This window comes from Monodon monoceros, unplaced genomic scaffold (genome assembly GCF_005190385.1).
Source record: "Monodon monoceros isolate NGI ecotype Baffin Bay Population unplaced genomic scaffold, NGI_Narwhal_1 Super_Scaffold_10, whole genome shotgun sequence".
Lineage (NCBI taxonomy): Eukaryota > Metazoa > Chordata > Mammalia > Artiodactyla > Monodontidae > Monodon > Monodon monoceros.
This window is the reverse complement of record NW_021703766.1, coordinates 14,247,547-14,270,095: the sequence shown is the minus strand read 5'-3', so window position 1 is coordinate 14,270,095 and position 22,549 is coordinate 14,247,547. Positions and strand designations below refer to the sequence as shown.

General features: G+C 39.2%; 1 protein-coding gene and 1 pseudogene across 10 annotated transcripts in view; one reads left to right on the top strand and one right to left on the bottom strand.

Annotated features, from left to right (window-relative positions):
• The window catches only part of ZNF19 (zinc finger protein 19), a 113,772-nt gene extending 91,432 nt beyond the window's left edge, over positions 1-22,340 (top strand). For 5 of the 10 annotated variants that reach the window (XM_029203966.1, XM_029203910.1, XM_029203980.1 and 2 more), the window contains 3 exons: positions 305-448; positions 3,948-4,018; positions 4,785-10,189. The gene's annotated coding sequence lies outside the window, so the exon portion shown is untranslated. Of the gene's footprint in view, positions 1-304; positions 449-3,947; positions 4,019-4,784; positions 10,190-10,954; positions 11,031-14,646; positions 14,882-17,583 lie in introns of those variants that run through there. The other 5 variants (XM_029203932.1, XM_029203959.1, XM_029203951.1 and 2 more) reach the window with 5 other exon arrangements.
• Positions 11,241-14,648, bottom strand: LOC114884726 (annotated as a pseudogene).
• Positions 22,341-22,549: the final 209 nt, after the last annotated feature.

The window sequence follows — 22,549 nt, the reverse complement described above, 5'->3', positions numbered from 1 at the left end:
TTCTATAGTTCTTGATATGAGTACAAATCCTTTATCAGATAAGTGTTTTGCAAATCTTTTTCTTTCCGTTTGTGGCTTATCATGGGATTTGGGGCTCCATTTGAGTCTGAATTTTCAAATTTAGTGGATTCATCAGACCTGCCAGCTGAGAGCAGGGCCTCCAGTGGAAGGTAAGTGGCTGAGGCTTGCACTTCCAAACTGGCCAGCAGGTGGAGCCAAGTCCACCTCTCTGACTTTCGAGGCTAGTGAGTGTTCAGCCGGAGGACTTGATTCCATGCAGCTGACGGGGGCTTGGTCTTTTCAGGATTCTCCAGGGCTTTGGCTTCCGGACAATGACTGGCTGAGTCAACATAGACAGAAGGTTGGCCTCCTCCGGACATACTAGTCCATGCAGACAGGAGCCAGCGTCTTCAGGACCTGCTGGGAGGCACCACCACAGGAGTAAAAGGTAAAGAAAAAGTGGGGAGAAGCTTCCTGTATGTGGCTGACTGCTGAAAGGGGGTCTATTTTCAGAGAAGCCAGCAGACAATGGGCTTGATGTGGAAAACTGTGGATTTCAGGTCATTTTGTGTGTAGTGTAGACAGTTTCCAGTGTCTTTCTTTGGTGTGTGGTATCTAGTTTCTTTGGCATCAGTTTATTGAGGGGACTTTACCCCAGTGTATGTCCTTGGCAGCTTTGTCATAAATTAAGTGACCACATACATGTGGGTGTATTTCTGGGTTCTCTGTTCTGTTCCTCTGGTACATGTGCCTGTTTTTATGCCAGGTTTTGGTTTTGGTTCATGTAGCTTCACAGTGTAGTTAGAAGTCAGGGGGCGAGTTGACTCCAGCTGTGTTCTCTTCCTTAGGATTGCTTTGGCTATTTGGGGTCCTTTTTGGTTCCACACAGGATATATAGAATTGTTTGTTCTGTTTCTGTGAAAAATGCCACTTTAATTATGTTAGAGATTGAGTTGAATGTGTACACTGCTTTGGAAGGATGAACGTTTTAAGGATATTCTTCCAGTGCCTGATCACGAATATTTTTATTTGTGTCTTCTTCGGTTTCTTTATTAGTGTCTTACAGTTTTCATTGTGCAGGTCTTTCACATCATTGGTTAAATCTATACCTAGGTATTTTGTTCTTTTTGATGCAGCTGTAAATGGGGTCGTTTTCTTAATTTTTCTTTCTGATACTTCTTTATTAGTGTATAGAAACTCAAATGATTTTTGTGTATTGCTTTTGTATCATGCACCTTTACTAAATTCATGTATTACTTGTAACTTTTGGCGGTTTGATTTGGAAAATTGTAATTCAAAAATCCCTTTGTTTCTACCACATCCCAGGTCATCCACAACCCCCAAGACACAGTGACTGCTAATAATATAATCTTCCCATAGCACCTTTTAATAATATATGATTCCTACAAGAGCAGTTAAGCAGCTTAACCATTTTGGGTGAAATGAATCTGGGTAGGGCTTGGCCTCCTCATGAAGTTTGATGTCTTATCTATTCTTCTGGCATGGTGTTGACATGTTTTGAAAAGTTATTTACTTTCTACTAACTTCAGACATACAGGAAACTTGCAGTAGTAGTACAATGTAGTCTTTATCCGTAAGTTCAGATTCCCCAGCATCACTGTTTTACCACATATGCCAATTTCAATGACTGTTTCCATTGTGTTTCCACCCCAAAAAGGGACACTCTCCCAGGAAACACCCCTATAACCCCCATATGAGAAATCATTACGGTTTTCACCTTCTAATCCAATCCACTGGCTCCACTTCCATCACCTGCCCCAAAGCATGAAAATGTCTTTTTCCATTCTGACCCAGTTTTCTTTTTCTGGAAGCAATCTTTAGACTTCCCCTCATTTTCACAGCCTTGATGGATTTAAAGCACACAAGATGAGTATGATCTGGGTGGCCTTTTCTGCATAGCTTCTTTCTCTTAGGATGTTTTCAATGTTCATACATGTTGTAACTTGTATCAGTACTTCATTCACATTTTCCATTGTGATTAAATATCGAACATAACATTTACCACTTAAACCATTTAAAATATATAGTTCTATGACATTCACATTTATATTATTGTACAAATATCCTCACCATCCATCTCCTGTACTTGTTTTATTCCAAGTGAAACTGCATCCATTAAACATTAACTCCCTTCAGCCCTTGTCAACCACATTCTACTTTCTGTCTCTGAATTTCACTTCTCTGGATACCTCATAGAAGTGGGATCATATAATATTCGTCCTTTTGTGACTGGGTTATTTCACTTAGCATAATGACTTTAAGACTCATACATGTTGTAGCATGTGTCTGAATTTCCTTAGTTTTTAAGGCTGAATAATGTACCTTTGTGTATATTATCACATTTTGCTTATCAATTCATCTATCCACGGACACTTGGGTTGCTTGTGCCTTTTGGCCAGTGTAATGCTGCTGTGAATATGGGTGTACAAATATCTGTTTAACTCCCTCCTTTCAAACCTCTTGGGTATATATCCTGAAGTGGAAGTGATGAATCATACTTTGGTTTTGATGAACTGCCATACTGTTTTTCCACAGCAGATGGCACCATTTTGCTATATTTCTATGTATGGCAGAATAATATGGAACTTTTTATAGATCTACCCTCTTTTGCTTATCCATTCATCCACTGATGGATATTTGAATTTTTTCTACCATTGGGCCAATGTAAGCAATGCTGCTATGAATATTCATGTACAAGTTTTTGTTTGAACTCCTGTTTTAAATTCTTTGTGGCATATATCTAGGCATTGAGTTCTTGAACCAGACTCTAATTGTATTTTACCTTTTTGGAGGAAATGCCAAACTATACATTTCCACAAGCAATGTGTAAGGGTTCCAATTTCTCTACATTGTTGCCAGCATTTTTGTTTGTTCTTGATTATAATCGTTTATTATATGTGAATAGATATCACTTTGTGGTTTTAATTTGCATGTCCATCATAACATTAAAGAAATATACCTAAGAGGGTTTATTAGACTCTCAAACCTCAGGACACTGCTTAGTAGACATAGCTGTTGTATAACCAAAAACTATTCACATTCTCTTTAAACAAATCTTAAAAACCATTAAGCACAAAAACGATTCACCAAAATTCATTACAATATCACAACCACTCAGTTAACCCAGTTAACCCAAGCCCACCATAAATTTGTGAAGGTTTTGAAGACCTACAAAACTACCAAAATAGTACTCAAAACAAATACAATGTGTCATCATTATTCTTAAATGCAATGTAATCATGGCCAATGATCTGAAAAATCATCATTGTATTTCAGCTATAGAAACACTAATGACCAACATTTTAAAATCCCACCCATTAATCAGAATTGTTAATAATGCATATAATGATCTACCAGCCCCATCAAATAGCTCATGATGAAAATTTCATCCCTGCTTTATATTTAATTTTACAAATCTTGACAGGGTTATTTTTTGAATTTTTTGGCTCCGTTGGGTCTTCATTGCTGCACGTGGGCTTTCTCTAGTTGTGGTGAGCAGGGGCTACTCTTCGTTGCGGTGCGCAGGCTTCTCATTGCAGTGGCTTCTCTTGTTGCAGAGCACAGGCTCTAGGGCGCACAGGCTTCAGTAATTGTGGCACACGGGCTCAGTAGTTATGGCTCACAGGCTCTAGAGCGCAGGCTCAGTAGTTGTGGTGCACAGACTTAGTTGCTCCGCATGTGGGATCTTCCCAGACCAGGGCTCGAACCCGTGTCTCCTGCATTGGCAGGCAGATTCTTAACCACTGCACCACCAGGGAAGCCCAACAGGGTTATTCTTAACAATACATTAATACATCAGATACAGTAACTGCCTTCTCATCTATAACTCATATCTACCGAAGCAAACTATGGATGAATTATCTGATATGTATATGCAGACGGACCTTTCCTATTCTTATTCTTTGTTTGCTTATTTATCCATGTAGGGCGAGGCCTGTGTTATGGATCTTACACCTTCCTAGAAATATGAAACAACGGAATCATCCTACTATTTAAGGTAATAGTCCAGCATCCTTTTGAAGAACATCAGTCATGACAAGTCTCCTTTCAGTAATTCCTTACACTGGCATTAACCTAGTCAAATGACTCTTAGGAGGTGATAAAGCCACCCTTCCCCTATTCTTCACGTTCCACTTTATCCTCCTATTCATTATTGCAGCTTTAGGAGTTATTCACCTATTATTCCTTCATGAAACAGGCTCTAATAATCCAACAGGGATCTCATCCTATATGGACAAAATCCCATTTTATCCATACTACACAATTAAGGATATCTTGGGTGCCTTGTTCCTATTTGTAATCTTACTAATACTAGTACTAGTCTCACCTGACCTTCTAGGTAGAGACAGTTATACTCCACCTAACCTCCTCAGCACTCTCCCTCACATCCAACGAGAATAATACTTCTTATTTTCATATGCAATTCTGTGATCTATTCACAACAAATAGGAAGTGTACTAGTATTAACCATCTCATTCCTAATTTGATTGATTGTCCCAGTACTTCATACAGTGAAACAATGAAGTATAACATTATGACCTCTTAGCCAACGTTTATTCTGAGTACTTGTAGGGGACCTATTAACAGTAACATGAATTGGAAGACAAACCATTGATCACCCATTTATTATCATCGGACAAACAGCATCTATTCTGTACTTTCTCATAATTATAGTCCTTATACCACTAAAAGCATTATTGAAAATAACCTCCTAAAATGAAGACTCTTTGTAGTATATTTATTACTTTGTTCTTCTAAACCAGAAAAGGAAAACATTTTTCCCTAAGACTCGAGGAAGCAGCTCCAGCCCCACCATCAACACCCGAAGCTGAAATTCCACTTCAACGATTCCCTGAACAACTTGCTTATGGGACATTAACACTGTCTTTAAGTACTGTGTAAGTATTTAAAAGTGACATCTTGAAAACTAACATTACTGTGTACTTTGTGCATTTTGTGCCCTTCCACATATGTAAGTATATATACCTTCTTATGCATAATACATGATATGTAATCATAAATTAATTATCCCATGTATCTAAGCAAGTACATCAGCCTATTGATATTACATACACATTAAACAGTTCAACTCACATTAGATTCCAGGGGTAATTGAAGTGATTGATATTATACAGGACATATGTTTATTAATCATACATATCACATAAAGTCAAATCATTTCCAGTCATCATGCTTATCATAACCGATAACCAGAGCTTAATAATCAAGCCACAATCAACCCATCCACAAATATGTCTCTCTCCTCGTTCTAGGCCAATGAACCATGAGGATTTCTATAAATGAACTGTATCTGGCATCTGGCTCTTATTACTTCAGCACCATCTCACCTAAAATTGCCTACTCTTTCCTCTTCAATAATATACCTCGATGGACTAATGGCTAATCAGCCATGTTCACACATAACTGGTTTCATGCTTTTGGTATTTTTAAATTGGGGGGCATGCTGTGACTCAGCTTTGGCCATCAGAGGTCTTAACACAGCCGAGAAACTTGTAGCTGAGCTTGAATTGAGTATTATTTTCCAACATCATCTACCATAATATGTTAGTGCATCAATGGTCACAGGATATAGAGCAGTTACACACGTACCACACAGGCACACTCATATCTGGTAAACAGCTTGCTTAATCAAACCCCTACCCCACTAATTCTCATACTTTATATACCATTATCACCCTGCCAAACCCCCCAAACAAGTCAAAGCATATAAGATTCAACTAACTCACCTAACAAACATACTGCTGTCACTTCACCAACCCAAAGTAAGTGTAACTCCAAACTTGCCTCTTAACTATACCATTGAATTATGTACATATATAAGGCTTATATAGACAGCCATCCCCCTCGATCTGTCATTTACCTCAAACAAAATTAAAATTACATTTTAATAATCTCCACAAGAAAAAAATTATTTCAGTATTTTAACACATTGTCAATTAATTACATAAATATGATACATACAAAATCCTACTCAACCTAATGATGAAGCTTAATAATTAAAGCGAGGCACTGTAAATACCTAGTTGAGTTTACTAACTCCATAAACCCATAGATTTGGTCCTACCCTTTCTATTAATTTCAAATAAAATTACACATGAAAGTATCTGCATCCCAGTGACAATATCCTTTAAATCAAAAAAGATTAAAAGGAGCAGGCATCAAGCACACTAAAAAGTAGCTCAAAACAACTTACTTAACTACGCCCTTATGGGAAATGGCAGTGATAAAAATTAAGCCCCAAACAAAAGTTTTTGAGTAAGTTATATTAACTAATTAGGGTTGATAAATTTCGTGTCAGCCACCTTGGTCATAAGATTAACCCATGTTAATAGAAATCCAGTGAAAAGCGTGTTAAAGATTACCCCAAAATAAAATGAAGTCCTAGCTAAGCTGTAAAAAGCCATAGCTAAAACAAAAATAAACTATGAAAGTGACTTTCACATTTCTGATTACATGACAGCTAAGATCTAAACTGGGATTAGATATCCCACTATGCTTAGCCATAAATTCAAATAATTATAACAATAAAATGATTTGCTAGAATACTACCCGCATCAACCTAAAAGTCAAAAGACTTGGCAGTGATTCATACTCCTCTAGAGGAACCTATTCTGTAATTGATAAACTCTGATAAACCTCACCAGCCCTAAGTATTGTCATCCTCAGGAAACTTTGGTAAACAATAGTAAGCAAAATTATCAGACATCAAAACGTTAGATCAAAAATTCTGTAACACACACACACACACACACACACACACACACACACACACACTGATAACTTCATATCCCAGTAATAAGTTCCAAACATACAAGAGGAGATAAGTGAGCATACTGGAAAGTATGCTTGGATGAATCAAAGTGTAGCTTAAAGAAAAGTACCTGGTTTACACCCAGGAGATTTCATACTGCATGAACACTTTGTACTGAAACTAGCCCAAACTTCCCACCGAATTCAACTACCATAAGTGAATTAAACATTCCTTCAACATCTAAAGTATAGGAGACAGAAATTTAAATCTGGTGTTATAAAGTATGCTAAGGGAATGACGAAAGAAGTACTCAAAATACCAAAAAGCAAAGCTTACCTCTTTTACCTCTTGCATAATGATTTAACTAGAAAACTTTAACATAGAGAACTTAAGTTAGATAACCTGAAAGCAGATGAGCTACTTATGAACAGTTTACAAGAACAAACTCACCTGTATGGCAAAATAGAAGATTTTCGGGTAAAGGTGACAAGCCTAACAAGCCTGATGATAGCTGGTTGTCTAGAAAAGAATTTTAGTTCAACTTTAAATATTACTTAAGAAACATAACTTTTATTATAACTTTAAATGTTATTCGAAAAAGGTACAGCTTTTAGTATCAGGATACACAGTTCCCCAGAGAGTAAGCATAAACAATACTTGGCTTAAAAGTAGCCACCAATTGCAAAAGTGTTCAAGGTCGACCACACATTCATCTTAAATACCAATAGTAAATAAACCAACCCTAATTTAATACTGGACTAATCTATTAACAGAAGCAATACTGTCAGTATGAGTAACAAGTAGTATTGCTCCTTGCATATGCTTATATCAGAACATTAACCTACTGAGAGTTAACAGTAAAATAAACCTAGACCAATACCTAGTTGTTTATTAAAACAACTGTTAAACCCAACACAGGCATGCATTTAAGGAAAGATTTTAGAAAGTAAAAGGAACTCAGCAATCACAAACCCTGCTCCTTTATAAAAAAACATTACCTCTGGCACTTCTAGTATTAGAGGCACTGCCTGCCCAGTGACATCTGTTTAATGGTCATGGTATCCTGAGTGTGGAAAGGCAGCATTGTCATTTTTTCTTTAAATAAGGACCTGTATAAATGATCACACGAGAGTATTACTGTCTCTTTTAATCAGTGAAATTGACCTTCCTGCGAAGAGGCAGGAATAATATGAGAAGACCCTATGGAGGTTTAATTAATTAATCCAAAAAAATAATAACTGTACTTTAAGGAAAAACATAGCCTTTTTTTTAACATGTGTATACTGCAGTTTTATTTCAATTGCACAAACGAAGTTCATGTGTAGGAAATATAAATGAAACAGTACAGTAAAAATAGCAGAGAACCAAAAACTCTAAAAAGGACGTATACCTAAAGCACAAGAATTAGTGTTTAGTGTTTCATCTTCAGTTTTGACACTTAATGCTTGCAAATTTTGAAACAAACTTTGAGATCATAATGACTCTTCTGAAGAGATTTCAGTACAAGCACTAAGATTTGTACATTCAGTTGGTTTGCAATTGAGTTGTTAGCTATTTACATAGTGTATAGTACAGGTCAGATCACCTTCCTGTAATTAGAAAGGATCCCCTAAACTGCACTCAGCTTAAGACATCCAATGTACAAGGGCATGAAAACCATCATAATAATGTGGGTCCAAGTAACAGTTTTGATAAGAAAAACAAACAAGCTTCTGTTTCCCATTTTAATTACTGAAATCTCTAACAATGACAAAACTGTCACAGGACAGTAACTGTATACAGTAATTCGATAAAACTTCTTGGAAAGAACACATTTAGCAATCTGAGATAATGCAGAATGACAGGAAATAAAACGTGATTCAACACTGGTTCTTTCTGTCGTTTTTACACAGACATCATGTTACTATTAGACCAAGGCACAAAACGTTTAGTGCATAAACCAGTTTCTTTTTTAAGATCTAGCATTCTTATTGTAGTCTTTTGTCTTACTTTGGACCACTTGTACCCAATACTCTATCCTACTATAGACTGTTTAACTTAACAAAATCCAAAGTGATTTCTGACTAGATTTATGGGGGACATAAACATTTATATCATCGGGACTTCCTTGGTGGTCCAGTGGTAAAGAATGCACCTTACAATACAGGGGACGCAGGTTCAATCCCTGGTTTGGGAACTAAGATCGCACATGCCGTAAGGCAACTAAGCCCACGCGCCCCAACTACTGAGCTCACGCGCCTCAACTAGGGCCTGTGTGCCGCAAACTACAGAGCCCACGCACCCTGGAACCTCCCACCACAACTAGAGAGAAGCCTGCGCGCCACAATGAAAGATCCTGCATGCCGCAACTAAGACCTGATGCAGCCAAAAATAAAAATAAATAAATAAATCTTTAATTAAAAAAATTCATATCAAAGTGTTTGCATAACCAGAAGTACAATAATAAAGATGAAAATGCCTATTTCTTTTAGAAAGCAGTACTTCATAAGCTTGCTGCATCTTTAATGTCTTTACTATTGGATGATAATGAATAGTTGGTAGAAAAAAAGAAATGTATACTTGAATTATGATAGCTTATCCATCACAAATTAATCTAAAAATGAAGTTTCTACAGAAACAGGAACTATCTTAACAAGGAAAAAAAATTCCTTCATTCAAACCTCTTTGAAGTGGTAATGGCTGCAAACCTGCAGCATTTAGAAAACTATGCTATCAACAAGATCTGTCTTATGAATTTAGATTAAGAAATCTAGAAAGCAGATGAAAGTGGATTATTTCTTCAAAATTTTAGTACAACTACTGATAACCAAAGATTTCAAAGCAAATATGGCACATAACAACTCAAGCATAAATCAAGATGGAGAGCCTGGAGAATTTTTGATTTCCTGAATTTTCAAAAAATTCTGTCTTTGCAACATACAGGATTTCTCCCCTATTTTAATCTTAGAAGTCTCAAAGAAAAGGGAGTGGATAACATACACACATGTGAGTGCCCACACAAACACGCACGCGCACACACACATGCACACGGTGGTAAGTAGAGTATCTAGTTCCTTCTTCCCACCACCTAAGTCTATTAAAAGAAAATTATGCAGGACCCCTCGTTTTCCCTTTAATGATTTCTGTGACATTGACTGCTGCCATCATTGTTACTTCTTTACTATTTCAACCTAGCAAAAATTCAAAAGCAGCTTTGTAGTCAGGAACGTGCACCTGAACACCTGTAAAACTGCAGGGCCCCTAGGTAATAATAACTGCCAAATTCAGGGATCGAACTTTTGAGTTCCACAGTAAGATATAATGCATGTGAAGCTCAGAATCATGTTTCAGACCACTGAACTTACTGAAGTTAAAATACAAATAGCCAAAAAAAAAAAAAAAAATACAAATAGCCAGAGACATGATGTAGAAGATTAAGTACTTGGTTCTGTTAACATATTTATCAAAGTCACAAAATATTCCTCATTATTATTCATGCAGATAATTGAGAAAAAAGATAGTACGGAAGTTAACTTTAAATAAAAAATTATTCCTTCCCTTCCTCCCACTCCCCTGTACTCTACAAAATGTTTTCCCTGGGACTAAGCCTTGAAAAGGCCACTATATATTAGTTTGACATGCATTACTGTCTGCAATTTAAAAAACTACTTTTGTGGAGGTTGTAATTACATTACAAAAACGTCTGCAGGCATTAATCTAAAAACGGTCAAAAACCTACAGTAAATCTACAATGTATTGTTTTACATTTGACCACTGGTTTGTTTGTGTTACGTAGAAGTCATAGATTTGGTAAAGCACTGTAACAATTCAGGAAGGCATCTAAATCTTTAAATTCTGGATGAATTTTATGTTTGAATCTACAAAATTGCATGAAGGCTAACTCGAGAGACTTCCTATCATTCTACGATTCCTCACTCTGGACAAATCATTTCTAGGACTCTTTCTTATAAATATCACCCTTTGAAAGCAAATACAATTCCTTTGGTTCCACACTTTATGATCTTAACTACATAGGGCTGATCTCAATTATTCATGGAATATTAAATATGATAGGAAGACAAACCTGAGAGAAGCGTTTACAATACAGTAGCATAACTTGCTAAATTCTTTATCAGCATTCTCTGAAAAAAACTTCTCAAGCCTTTCTCCTTTTTATTTTAGCAATGGATTGTGGAAAATGTGCGGTTTTCTCTTGACATGAAAATATTTCATTGCAGTCATCCTGCCTGATGGGTTTAGTATTTTCTGCAAAACTGATACAGGAACTCCTATGCGACTCTCTTCCATCCTGTTGTAAAGGTCAGAAAAAAGCAACAAACTGGGAGGGAAATGGCTTATCGCCAGAGTAGTAATGTCTGAAGGCTTTCAAAGTATGTTGGTTTTTCCCTCCTTCTGACTGTTTATTTCCATTTTCTTCTTACAGCTCACAAAATGTAGAGGTTTGTTGTTATTAACAGTTGCTGTTTGTAGGGTTTTCTTTTTTTTTTCACTCCAGATTGAAGTCCTATCTCTCCTTAGTTTGTTTCTCTACGCGGTGTTTGACTTGCTCAGTTCCTGCCTGATTGCATCAATGAGCTCTTCTTTTAGCTTAGTTAATTCTTTTCTCATTTCATCTAGAATGTCCTGCTTTAGCCCGTCATAGTCCAGTCCCTCTGTCTGGACTCCGTTGGCACTGGGCTGTGACGAGGGCGCAGATTTTGGTCTGGAAATAACAGGTGACTTGCTGCCATTCATTGTATTTGTTCTTTCCCAAGGTTTTCTTGTCGGTTCAGGTGTACTTGTTGAAGAGGCCTTAGAGGTTACAGACTCTGAATTTTCATGTTTGTCCTGTTTTTGTTCTTTTTGTATTGATCCCTTTTCAGCAATTCTCCTCCTCCTGGCCAGCAGGGCAGTCACTTCTTCCATTAAACCACTACCCCTAAAGGAAGGGGTCCATTTCCACGACCCGTATCTGTTTTAGATGACGCTGAATTCACACCAATGGTAGTCCCTCCGCTTGGGAAGGAGGCATCCTCCATGCACAACAGTTTCCTAAGTTTTGCTCTAATAATTGCAGCTGCAAGTCCAGTTAAAGGGCGATTGTCTTCAGACAGGGATCCCGAAAAGAATCCAGATGCAGGGAGGGGAGAAGCAGGTGGTGGAGAAGGGGGGGGTATATGATTAAGAGGTGGTGGAGGAGGCAGAGGCGGGGGCCCTGAGGTTGGAAGTGGAGGAGGCAGAAGGGTCCTGGGGAAGGAGGGAGCGCGGCTGATGCCTGGGCAGGACCTGGTGGGAGTGGAGGAGGGGGTGGGGGTGCAGGTGGTCCCAAGACAATGTCCTGCTGGGCTGGAGTCTCGGCCGGCGGAGAGGCTGCCTGCAAGTCTGGCTCAGAAGCAGAGGAGTCGCCTCCACAGAGGCAGGGGCAGCAGCATTTGCCATTCTTGGCTCTCGCTCCCATTCCAGCTGCTCCCTTTCTAGCTGCTCTCGCGGCTCTCGTTCTGGCCTTTCCCAGGCCCGTCTCTCCAGCCCCTCCAGCTCTTGTCTTTCCCTCTTCAGCCTTTCCCTTTCTAACCTCTCCCTCTCCAATCTCTCCCTCTAGCCTGTCCCACTTCAGCTCCTTTTGTTGCTGTTCTTGTAGTTGCCTTCTTTGAATTTCCAATTCTTCTTGTGATGGGCCATTGTGAACCTGGGCAGGTAGCTGTGAATTTTGTCTAGGCAACATTGGCCCTGTTTCCTGTGAATTCAACACTTCTAAGGCATGCATCATGGCACTTGCGAAGACACTGGCATCTTCTTTGCTGCCAAAGTTGAGACCGTACACCTGTCTAGTGTAGTGTCCCCCCATTGGTGGAACGTCTGTGTTCCTTGATTGTACTTCAGCCCTTTAGGAATGGCACAATTTACCACGACCTGATGGTCCTGAATCTTCCTGCCCACCACTCAATGTGTTGTTCCATGTATGACGATATATATGAACTGTGCTGAACCCAGCTGAACCACCAGCTGGTACCCACTTTTTATTGGCATCATTGTAAACCATCACAGCAGCTCTTGCCTGACAGATACACTTAAAATAATAAGTGAACAGAGTATCATGCCATTCCGTTCTGGTCTGCAGAGTCGCTGCTGAAAAGTCAGCTGATAACCTTATAGGAGTTCCCTTGTGTGTTATTTGTTGCTTTTCCCTTGCTGCTTTTAATATTTCCTCTTTAATTGTTGTCATCCTGGTCACAGTGCAGCGTGGTGTATTCCTCTGTGGGTTTATCCTGTATGGAACTCTCCGTGCTTCCCGGACTTGGGTGATTGTTTCCTTTCCCAGGTTAGGGAAGTTTTCAGCTATTATCTCTTCAAATATTTTCTCAGGCCCTTTCTCTCTCTCTTCTCCTTCTGGGACCCCTATAATGTGAATGTTAGTGTGCTTTATGTTGTTCCGGAGCTCTCCTGAACTGGCCTCATTTCTCTTCATTCTTTTTTCTGCTCCACAGTAGTGACTTCCCCTACTCTGTCTTCCAGCTCACTGATCCATTCTGCTTCATTTACTCTACTGTTGATTCCTTCTAGTGTGTTTTTCATTTCAGTTATTGTACTGTTCAACTGTTAGGTTGTTCTTTATATTTTCTAACTCTTTGTTAAAAAACACTTGTAACTTATCTGTGCGTCCATTTTTCTCCCAAGTTCTTGGATCACCTTTACAATCATTACTCTGAACTCTTTCTCAGGTAGATTGCTTACCTCCACATCACTTAGTTCTTCTGGGGTTTTATCTTGGTCCTTCATCTGAAACACATTCCTCTGCCACCTCATTTTGGGTTAATTACCTTTCTCGACTTTGGAGGAGTAGCTCTCTGTAGGAGACGTCCTGTGTGTCCCAGCAGTGCACTCTCTCGTCACCCAAGGGCCAGGGGCCCCAGGGTAATGTCCGGCCTGCGTTTGAGACAACAGGCTGCTGGATCGTAGTTTACTTCCTTCTGGTTTCTGCCCCCCAGGGGTGAGGCTGGTCTAGAAGCTTGGGTAGGCTTCCTGGCGGGAAGGGCAGATGCCTGCCCACTGGTGGTGGAGCTGGGTCCTGGCCCTCTGGTAGGCAGGGCTAGGGGCATGTCTAGAGGCGGCTGTGCGATCAGGAAGTCTCTAGGCAGCCCGTCTGCTAATGGGTGGGGCTGTGTTCCCACCCGGTTAGTTGTTTAGCCTGAGGCTGTTGGGTGGGGCTGGGTCTTGTTGCTAATGATGTCGGCCTCGAGGAGGGTTCATGCAGATGAACAATCCCCTTCTGCCACCAGCATGAGCCACAGCCACCCCCCAGCTGCCCGGGAGACCCTCCAAGACCAGCAGGGAGGTCTCGCCCAGGCTCCTATGAGGTTACTGCTTTTGCCCTTGGTCCCGGTGCATGAGATTCTGTGCAATACCTTCAGGAGTTAAGTCTCTATGTCCCCCACTCCTGTGGAGCTCTGCATTAAGTTAAGCCCTGCTGGTCTTCAAATCCAGATGCTCTGAGGGGCTCTTCTTCCCAACACCAGACCCCCAGGCTGGGAAGCCTGATGGCGGCCTCAGAACTCTCACTCCTGTGGGAAAGCCTCTGCAGTGTTATTATTCTCCAGTGTGTGGGTCACCCACGGGCGGGGGTGGAGGGATGGGGGGGATTTGATTATATTGCGAGTACCCCCCTCCTACCATCTCATTGTGGTCTCTTCTTTATGCCTTTAGATGTAGAAGATGTTTTTTGGTAGGTAGGTTCCAGTCTTTTTTGTAATCAGTGGTTGTTCAGCAGTCAGTTGTGATATTGGTGTGTTCATGAGAAGGAGGTAAGCTCAAGGTCCTTCCACTCTGCCATCTTGAAAGCCTCCAACATAGATTTTTTTTTTTTTTTTTTTTTGCAGTATGCGGGCCTCTCACTGTTGTGGCCTCTCCCGTTGCGGAGCACAGGCTCCAGGCGCACAGGCTCAGCGGCCATGGCTCACGGGCCCAGCCGCTTCGCGGCATGTGGGATCTTCCTGGACCAGGGCACGAACCCGTGTCCCCCACATCGGCAGGCGGACTCTCAACAACTGCGCCACCAGGGAAGCCCCAACATAGCTTTTAATGTTTTAACAATTTTGGTTGGGGTAACCTTGGAGAATAAAACATCGGAGTGATTAAGATTTAGACCAGCTAGTCAAAATGCTTTATCATTAATGATCCAAAATATTGATAAGTGGAATGAGTTACTCTAGGGGTAGCAGCACAATTGTAGAGTTCATACTGATGATAAGGTTTATGACCTTGATGCTGGATCAGTATATCCCAATAGTATAACTGCTATTAACGGTCTGTTCAGTGATTAGTAAAGTCCTGTTTGATCTGAGTTCAGACTGGAGTAATCCCAGTAGGTTTCTATTCTATATTTCTTGCAGTATGAAAGAACAAGAGAAATAAGGCCTACTTTACAAAATGTCTTCAAACTAATTGATGATATAATCTCAATTCAATTAATTTATACATACCCCACTATAGAACAGGGTTTGTTAGGGTGGTAGAGCCCGGTAATTGTGTGAAACTAAAACCTTTATCCGCAGAGGTTCAAGTCCTTTTCCTACGGAAATATTTATAATCTGCATTCTTTCACTAATTCTACTTTTACTAGCTGCAGCATTCCTCACATTAATGGAACGGAAATTCCTAGGCTATATACAAATCCAGAAAGGGCCACACATCGTCAGCCCTTATGGATTATTATAACCCATTGCTGATACAGTCAGATTATTTATTAAAGAAACAGTATGACCATCAATCTCATCAATTTCTGTATTATCGCACCAAGTCTAGCCTCAAGCCTGGCTCTCACAAGATGAACTCCTGTCCCCCTACCCTTTCCACTAGTTAATATAAACCTAGGTGTACTATTTATACCAGCTATCAAGCCTAGCCATTTTTTCCATCCTCTGATCTGTATGCGTTTTGGATTCAAAATACACAGTCATCGGAGGTTTCCATGCAGTAGCACAGACAATCTCATACGATGTAACAGTAGCAATTATTCTCTTATCAGTTCTAGTGATAAATGATCATTTACACTTTCAGCAGTAATTATTACACAAGAATACCTATGACTAATTTTCCCATCCTGACCCCTAGCCAGAATGTGATTTATCTCTACTCTAGCAGAAACCAACAGAGTCCCATTTGATTTAACCTATATTTGGCTTCAATGTAGAAAATGTAGCAGGCTTATTCACCCTGTTCTTCCTAGCAGAATATGTCAATATCATTATAATAAATATTTTCACAACAATCCTATTTTTAGGAGCATTTAACAACCCCTACATGCTAGAATTCTATAGAGCCAATGTCATCATTAAAACACTCCTCCTAACAATCTCCTTTCTATGAATTCAAGCATCCTGCCCACAATTTTGATAAGATCAGCTTATATATCTCTAATGAAAAAATTTTTACCACTAACATTAGTCTTATGTGTATGAGAAGTTTCACTACCTGTCATCACATCAGGCATCCCACCACAAACATAAGAAATATGTCTGACAAAGAGTTATTTTGATAGAGTTAGTAATAGAGGTTTAAACCCTCTTATTTCTAGAATCATAGAAATTGAACCTACCCTTAAGAATTTTAAATTCTTCATGGTAAAGTCAGCTAACTAACTATTGGGCCCATACCCCAAAAATGTTGGTTTACATCCTTCCAGTACTAATAAACCCTCTTGTGTTTACTATCATTCTACTAACCATTATCTCAGGAATTATAATTGAAATAACAAGCTCAGACAGGTTACTATTATCCCCATTCTAATTTTAAAAAAAAATTTAACCCATAAGTGTGAACAATAGCACAAATACCAGTAGAAAATCTAAGGCAACCCAGTTATCTAATACTACTTGGGCTAAGGAATATAGGGATATCTGTTGTGCTGCAGTGCAGTCTTTTTGGCTGTTTGACTAGTGGTGGCTGATAAATTTCTGATCTTTTTGTTTACATACACTCCTGCATTAGGAACCAAGATTCCCAAAAGATTTGCCACTGGTATCTTGGTATTTTGCTAACACAGATTGCTTGACTCTTTAATGAAGAGAGAAAGGAGATTCATTTATTTCCTGATGTATAGACAATGGGATAACGTAATATTCTAATAAATATATACCTTCTATTTGTCAGCTATTAAGACATTTTTCAATTAAGTAAGGGACAGAGGGAGGGGGTCCTGGGGTAAGTATTGCTCAGTCTCTAGGGACTGAAGATAGTATCAGACAAGGAATGGCCACATTAATACGTTGAAGAATTTAAACCTGAAAGATTAGGTCAGAGGGAGGTTGGTCTGGGTGAGTGGTAACATTAGCAACATCTGAAAAGTCAGTGACAGGTATTATGAGGGGCCTATCCCAGTAGCTATGCTTTGTGACAACTTTACTAAAGAATTTTCTTTCCATCTTCAATATTGGGGCAAAAGTATAGCTAGAAGTAGAAGAGTAACTTTCAGTTTTGATAGGGAGACAAACATTTGAATAACAGTTCAATCGAACTAGTAGGATGGGTCTTACAGGCTTGGCCCGGATTCTTGGGTCAGCTGTCCACTCACTGTTTGTCATCGTCTTCTCGTCCTGGCTTGATGGTTGTTTTAAGGTGAGTTTGAGGTCAGCAGTCCCCTCTACAGACCAGTCTGATGCAGAGGCCCTTTTTAAGTGAGAAATAAAAATTGGAGAGTTAATTCCCTTCAGTTTTACTGTGCATGAGCCAGTTAAGAGTACCTGATAAGGATCCTTCCTTTTAGGTTTGAGATAGTCCTTTAAATGATATCTTTTCCAGTATGCCCAATCTCCTAGGTGCAGGTCATGGACCATCTGATCTTCATCCAAAGATAGAACACTGTGATCGGCTTCAGAAGCAAGCTTGGAATATCCTTTTAATAATTCAATTAAACTTTACAATAATGTGACATAACAAAGCGGCATCTCGGATGTAGGCAGTAAGTACACCACCTCAGTACATATAAAACCTCAATATCCACGAAGGTATATCATTGAAACTTAATTTTTCTATATAAATTATCTTCATTTTGACCAAACATAGTCAAATTAAGACTAATTTGTTTGAAGAATAAATCTGGTTTCTATACACTTACCCTGATTATTTACATAAGTGTAACTGATCATATAGGCCCTTTGAAATTTGGCTTTATTGCAACTTTTCATAAGGGACCTCAAATTGAACTTTTAAAAGGCCTCTCAAAGCCAGGAAAGCCATGCCATTAGATTCTACCTGCAATACCTACAGATTTAGGTGGATTCCTCTCTAAGTATGTTCCAAAATATCTTGAGGTTCTTATTTCTGCCAGGAAGTGGACTTCCTTTTTCACCTGGAAAGGCTGTGAGGAACCTAAGAGATTCTACATTCAGGAGGAATCAGGTAGAGAGAAAAGATAAATGCTTCAGTTCTGCTTACAAAGGAATAATTTACTAAATTGCTGTAAGTCATACTTTGCTTAAGGTGAAAGGTTTCCTTATATCTGGAAAACAAAGGTGAAAAGCCAGTAATATTTCAGACAAAAAATCATAAAAATTATAATCATATTTACAAGCTCATTCAATCCCATATAATTAATTTTTGCTCTGCTTGAGTCCAGTTTTCCCATTAGTTTTGGTGACCTTGCCTGATGATTGAGGATATTTTTTTTAAAGTTTTTGAGGTTTTTGTTAAGGCTTATGTGATTTGTCACGTGAAGTGGGTGCCTTGTTCACTGGAGATTGTGGAAAGTATACCCCAAGTGGAAAACACATTTTCCAACAGTTTCCTTGTCATTGTGAGGGCATCAGCCTTGCAGCCAGGGAAGGCCTTAACCCATCAAATAGAAATGGGGTTTGCCAGGAAGCCAGGAAAAGCCAAGCAGCCGTCTTGGTTTCCCATATCCCAGACTGTTTAATTCACAGCTATTGTTTACCCATCTTAATTTCTCTGATTTAGGAGCAGACTGTTGTCATGTTATAAGGACATCAGGATGGCAAAAGCCTGACAATGAGGTGTTAATTTTTTGTAGACACAGAATGGACTTCACCTACAAGTGCCATCAGCTCTGTTGTTGCCTTTGCATGAAAGAGCAGAACATCTCCCTAATACTCGGAGGTTCAGTCACTTTAGTGTGAGCCTCGATTTTGATGACAAAGAAACATTCTATGTCAGGACATATAAGATTTTCAGGAATGTCATATAATTTCTGGAACATTTACACTATATACTTATAGACATAAAGAAGGCTTAATGTTGACAATGCTTCCCATGTCAATTATGACCAAATAAGCATAATTAGTTGAATATCTCTCTCTTTGAGACACTTCAGGACAGTATCACTTCATTTTCCATTAACTAAATCCATTTTCTTTCTTCAATCCTCCTTTTACTGAAAACACACATCTTTTTTTTCCTTGAATACTCAAATGTTTACCTTATTACTTCTACTAACTTTAATTACAAATATAATATTTAACCCTTGAAAACCTTAATCCCTAACAAAAACCAAGAAACAGTACATTGTGAACTGTTATACCAGCGTTTCCTGATTGGCAAGCTTATCAACGTATTTCAACAACCTTTAGAAACATACATTTTCTCATAGCATGATTTCTTTTCTCATTGTGGTACAAGACATGTGTCCAATAAACCCAAACATCTTTAGTTTTTCTCTGGTAAGACAAAGTAGGTAAATTTAGACATGCTGAGCAATTAATGTTTTAGTATTTTTATCTTAATTGGAAATGATCTGGATAGTTAGTGAATTCCCATCATTTAATTTAATTTAGCACAACTCCAAAGTTTCAAGTTACCCAAAATCTGGAGAAACTCTTTTTAGGTATACATACCATAAAGCATAATCATTTTTAAAGAGTTCACCTAAAAGCTTTTATCCCATTTATCTCAATTTTATTACTTATGAAAATACTACCATACTAAGTTAATTTTCTTGTTGACAAATTTTGTAACAGAGGTAGCATGAGCTTATTGACTTTTAGGAAACCTAGGTACCAAATAAAAGTATTATACTTCATACTGATGACCCTAAAGGCATGTTTGTATTAATCAAGTCAACAACTTAAACTTATTTTCATGTACTGAAGATTAATCCTAGATCGCATGCTCCTCTAAAAATTTGGGTTAGCTTTTTGTTACAATTAGAAATATCTGATTTGTAAGTCAATTAAATAGAGCTCTTTTATGAATTCTTTTTTTTTTTTTTTTTCGGTACGCAGGCCTCTCACTGTTGTGGCCTCTCCCGTTGCGGAGCACAGGCTCCGGACGCGCAGGCTCAGCGGCCATGGCTCACGGGCCTAGCCGCTCCGCAGCATGTGGGATCTTCCCGGACCGGGGCACGAACCCGTGTCCCCTGCATCGGCAGGCAGTCTCAACCACTGCGCCACCAGGGAAGCCCTATCAACTCATTTTGATGATATCATCTGGAAGTAGAAACATACTTGTAACGGACATACAGACATACACACATCCAGATAGACACAGATATCTCATAGTTTTCCTGCCTGAGGTTTAAAAAGCCTTTTTATTCCCTTCAGTTTTACATTCCACTAATTGAGCCAAGGCTGTAGTCTCAAACAATGTGGGCTGCGTTAGCACTTCAAGGACATGATAAGAGTCATAATTACAAGTTTTCTCCTAGGAGTACTTTTATTCTTAGAGTCAGAATTTTGAAAAGATGTTGTATCAAGCCAGCTTTCTTTAATTGTGCACACAAAAATCAGTTTTGAATGTCAAAAAAGTTCCATCCTGGCCATTTTTGGATTAGGTAAGTACTTGTAAGTATTAGCTCCATACCAATTGTCGAAGCCAGCTAGAGTGTCAGTGGGTGGATGCCTGCCCGGGAGCTGGTAGGTTTTAGAAGCGCAATTTCACGCTTTCTTCTAGTTTCATTCTATTATAAAGTACACATCTAAAATTAAATTTAAATGTCCAATTTTAAGCCATTTTTTTAAAAAGTCAACCAACACAGTTCACTCCAAAATTTCTTCCAGGCCTTCCTGCTTAGAAATTCCCCCAGGTCCTCTCCCTGGAAACTTACCCCTAGGACCTCTTCACCTAGGAAATATACCAGTATCCCCTTAAGACTCCAAGTCTCAAGATAACAGCTCAAATAAAAGTCAAACTGTCACTTAGCACAAGGAGATCCAGATATGAGGAAGAACTCACCAAAGCACCTGAAGGGTGCTTTGAAGCCAGAGGGGCTCAAAGGGCCCAGGCTTGGTCTCCCGAGCACCGGTCCAAAGTAGATCCAGGTGACCTCAGGCGGGTTTTTCTGATATCCTGCTGACTATGCCAAGTAATTTCAGTGAAAATAATCAATAAACAATCTAGAATAGGAATAGAAAAGAGTTTTGTTTTATAAAAGAGCCAAACTGAGGACTACAGATCCCAGAAGACAACCTCTCAGGTAACTCTGAGGAACTGCTTCAGAGAAGCATGGTTTTCAGTACAGTTTTATATCTTGTCAGAACAAAGAACATTAAAGCCAGGAATACATTCCTTCAAGGTTTCAAAAATAAATAAATAAAAACGAAAAAGAAAACTACACATGTACACAACAAGTCAGTATGGCCTTGACACCTGGGAAAGAGTCTTATCATTGAAGGGTCTTACCAGAATTGGCATCCCAGGAAGGGAAGCATTTAATCTTTATTTTTAACGTAGACATTCTTTACTTCTGGTCAGTGTGCCCTTTTCTTTAACAATTAAAGCAGGTGAGCAATGTATGATAGCCCACAAACTGGCTATTTTTAAGTTAGCATAAAATTTGAGTTAAATCATGTATAAGCCAGAATGACTTCCCCGTACCTCAATATGTGAAAATTTCTTTTATCGGTGCAGAATAACACTACCTTCTTACTATTTATGCCCAGCTCATGTACTGCAACACTGTCATTGTCACACACGTTAAACAAAACACCTTTCAACACAACCCTTATCATTACCATCATATTATCACTGGGAGGTCTCCCACCCCATCAGGGTTTTTACCCAAATGAGTAATTATCCAAGAGAAAACAAAAAACAACCACATCCTTCTGCCAACACTAACAGCCATCATAGTACGACTCAACAGGTATTTCTACTTTCGGCTAACGTACTCCATGTTACTAACTATATTCCCTTCAATAAATAACTTAAAAATAAAATGACAATTCAAACATACAAAACAAATAACCTTCCTATCATTACTAATCCTCAATATCCACACTATTACCACCCTTAATACCCATTCTATCAGCGCTGGATGAGGAATTTAGGCTAGTATAGACCAAGAGCTTTCAAAACCCTAAGCAAGTGCAATTAACTCCTGAAAATAAGGATTGCAAGACTCTATCCTACATCAATTGAATGCAAATCAAACACTTCAAGCTAAATCCTTACTACATTGCTGGGCTTCCACCCCACAAAATTTTAGTTAACAGGTAAATTCTCTAGTCAGCTGGCTTGAATCTACTTCTCCCACCATCAAGAAAAAAAGAGGTGGAAGAAGAGCCAGCAGAGCTGAAGCTGCTTCTTTTTTTTTTAATTGAATTTTTTTTTTTTTTTTGCGGTACGTGGGCCTCTCACTGCTGTGGCCTCTACCGTTGCGGAGCACAGGCTCCGGACGCGCAGGCTCAGCGGCCATGGCTCACGGGCCCAGCCGCTCCGCGGCACGTGGGATCCTCCCAGACGGGGGCACGAACCCATGTCCCCTGCATCGGCAGGTGGACTCTCAACCACTGCGCCAGCAGGGAAGCCCCTAAAATAAATTTTTTTATACAT